We start from the raw sequence: 3,336 nt of genomic DNA on the forward strand, positions 1-3,336 counted from the left end.
TTGCCCCGGTTTGAAGGATATCGTCATATGGCTGAGTCTAACTTTAAGCAGGCTGTACTCTGACAGTACTCTCTTGAATCCAGGTCATAAGTGGAATAGATCCCAGAACTCAACCTTGTCCTTAATGATGAATGAAGTTTCAGACTTTAAAGATCCAGTCAGAAAAGACTAGCTTTGCTCACCCTTTAAACACGACTGTTATTTTTATGCAGTTGTGTTGATACATCTCACTTTGTTAAAATGTCTAGGGCAGAGTTGATATTTCTATGTCCTGTGTCAATTAACAGTATAGTAATTTGTTTTGAGAAAGGGTGTAAATATGATGCAGCTATCACTGTGCACAGTGCTTATGGAAAGTATTCTCTCCCCTGTTTTCTATTACTTGCCTTGCATTTAGAGGGGGAAAAAAACAATACATTGGGATTTATTCACACCCCAGAGTCAATACTTGGTGGAAGCACCTTTTAGCAGCAGTTTTACCCACTTTTTGAAAAAGTCTCCGCCAACTTTGCTGTCACAGTAGTCAGATTTTGATGCAGATTTAAGTCAGAACTGATACTAGGCTAGGGCACTCGAGCCCCGTTTTATACCTGGTTCTAACATGCATCCTGATCTTGTCCACTTTCTGATTGTGCCCTCATTTTCAGACGTGTTTATACGGTCTTATCCGTCCACCTTGTCTGCATTGTGACCAGTTTTCTTGCCCCCCCCCCCCGTATGCAAATTATTTAATGACTAATCTTTCAAAATAATATATATTTATATTAAGACACATACTGATGACATAAGTCAATGGTGTCACCTTTCAATGATTTTAGACGCCGGTTACACCGCCAAATGTGGACACAATCAGAATGTGGACAAGGGGCTCGATTCGATCCGTAGAGCTGAAGATCCGCACTAACAATGCTATTTTAAATTTAAAGACATGTTCCCGCGTTTGCAGAGACCGCGTTCACATGTTGGCTCAATCGGAAGTTACCTTTAAATGTAAATAGTGCTGTAACGTGGATCTTCAGCACTAGATAAGGACAAGTACTAGAACTGGGTAAAAACAGGGTTTCAGAGACATTGAACATCTTGGCAATTCACTCCAGTGCAGCATTGGTCTTATTTTGGGTTATTGTCCTGGTGAAATGTCAACGTCTTATCCAGTGTCAGGCGTTCAACAGACTGAATATGTTTTACGTGGCCTTTGCACCATTTTCCTTTTGACCCTGCAAGTATTGGAGTGACTGCAATGTTGATCTCCCCCCCCCCCATCTGAACCGATAAACTATTTTACAATCACCATGGTCTCACCGTGACATTGCATCACCTTCGTCTGGGTGATGTGATAAATCATTCACAGCTTAATTATTAACTTGACCATGCTTAAAGGACCCTCCCCTAATCTGTACCTGCCTCCAAATGTATTAATGAGATGTTCTGAAAGCTCCAGGGTAGCTTTAACTCTTTGCTTGAAATCCATTAACTGAAGGACCTTACAGAGATGGGTATTTATTCTGAAATATTGTAAACAAATATTGTAGCAGACAGAGATGCCACAGCAAAGGGGGTAGATACGTATGCATTCAAGCAGAAGTTCATTTTAGAACTTTCTAGATTTTGTCTCACTTAAAATGTGGTGTAGGATGTGCAGATCAGTGAAAAATGCCAATGTTATTCATTTTAATATTTAAGGCAACATGTAAAAACTGTGCAATTGAAGTGAATACTATTGCCTGTTTTTCTACCATGTTAAATTGTTTGGTATATATTTTCCCTCCTGTGTAACAAGGAATGGTTGCCAGAACTGTATATGCAACAACACATTGCCAAACATAGACCACTGTATATGTAAGTGATTTTACTTCAAAATTGAGTATTTTTCTTTGTACATATTTATTTTAGTCCTGTTATAACTGATAGTAGTCAACAGGTTGACAGTTCATATATGACAAGACAGACATTCCCTTTGCCGATTAAACAATGAGGACATTTAAAAACAGGAGGATGCTGTGTTGGCCCTCATTCTCATAAGCCTGCCACTGGAATGCATACATGTTGGTGACCAGCAAAGGTGACCAGCAAAAACACACTGTAAGCAGTCACGAGCTGCTTTTCCACACACACACACACACAAACGCATTCTGAAAATATTCAGACCCCTTGACTTTTTCCCACTTTGTTACGTTACAGCCTTATTCTAAAATGGATTAAATTGTTTTAACTCATAATATCCCATAAGGACGAAGCAAATAATTATCAATTGATTGGATATGATTTGGAAAGACACACACCTGTCTATATAAAGGTCCCACAGTTGTCAGAGCAAAAACCAAGCCATGAGGTCAAAAGAATTGTCCGTAGAGCTCCGAGACAAGATTGTGTCGAGGCACAGATCTGGGGACGGGTACCCCAAAAATGTCTGCAGCATTAAAAGTCCCCAAGAACAGTGGCCTCCATCATTCTTAAATGGAAGAAGTTTGAAACCACTGTTCCTAGAGCTGGACGCCCAGCCAAACTGAGAAATCGGGGGAGAAGGGCCTTTGTCTGGGAGGTGAACAAGAACCCGATGGTCACCCTGACAGAGCTCCAGAGTTCCTCTGTGAAGATGGGAGAACCTTCAAGAAGGACAACCATCTCTGCAGCCAGACAGAAGCCACTCCTCAGTAAAAGGCACGACAGCCTAAAGGACTCTGGTCTGATGAAACCAAGATTGAACTCTTTGGCCTGAATGCCAAGCGTCATGTCTGGAGGAAACCTGGCACCTTCCCTACGGTGAAGCATGGTGGTGGCAGCATCATGCTGTGGGGATGTTTTTCAGCGGCAGGGACAAGGAAACTACAGTAGTCAGGATCGAGGGAAAGATGAACGGAGCAAAGTACAGAGAGATCCTTGAAGAAAACCTGCTCCAGAGCTCTCAGGACCTCAGACTGGGGCGAAGGTTCACCCTCCCAACAGGACAACGACCCAAAGCACACAGCTAAGACAACGCAGGAGTGGCTTTGGGACAAGTCTCTGAATGTCCTTGAGTGGCCCAGCCAGAGCCCAGACTTGAACCCCATCAAACATCTCTGGAGAGACCTGACAATAGCTGTGCAGCAACGCTCCCCATCCAACCTGGCAGAGCTTAAGAGGATCTGCAGAGAAAAAAATGGGAGAAACTCCCCAAATACAGGCGTGCCAAGCTTGTAGCGTCATACCCAAGAAGTCTCAAGGCTGTAATCGCTGCCAAAGGTGCTTCAACAAAGCACTGAGTAAAGGGTCTGAATACTTATGTAAATGTGATATTTCATTTTTATTTTTTTTATAAACATGCAAAAATGTCATTATGGGGTATTGTGTGGAGAT

This window comes from Salvelinus namaycush, chromosome 34, assembly GCF_016432855.1.
Source record: "Salvelinus namaycush isolate Seneca chromosome 34, SaNama_1.0, whole genome shotgun sequence".
NCBI lineage: Eukaryota > Metazoa > Chordata > Actinopteri > Salmoniformes > Salmonidae > Salvelinus > Salvelinus namaycush.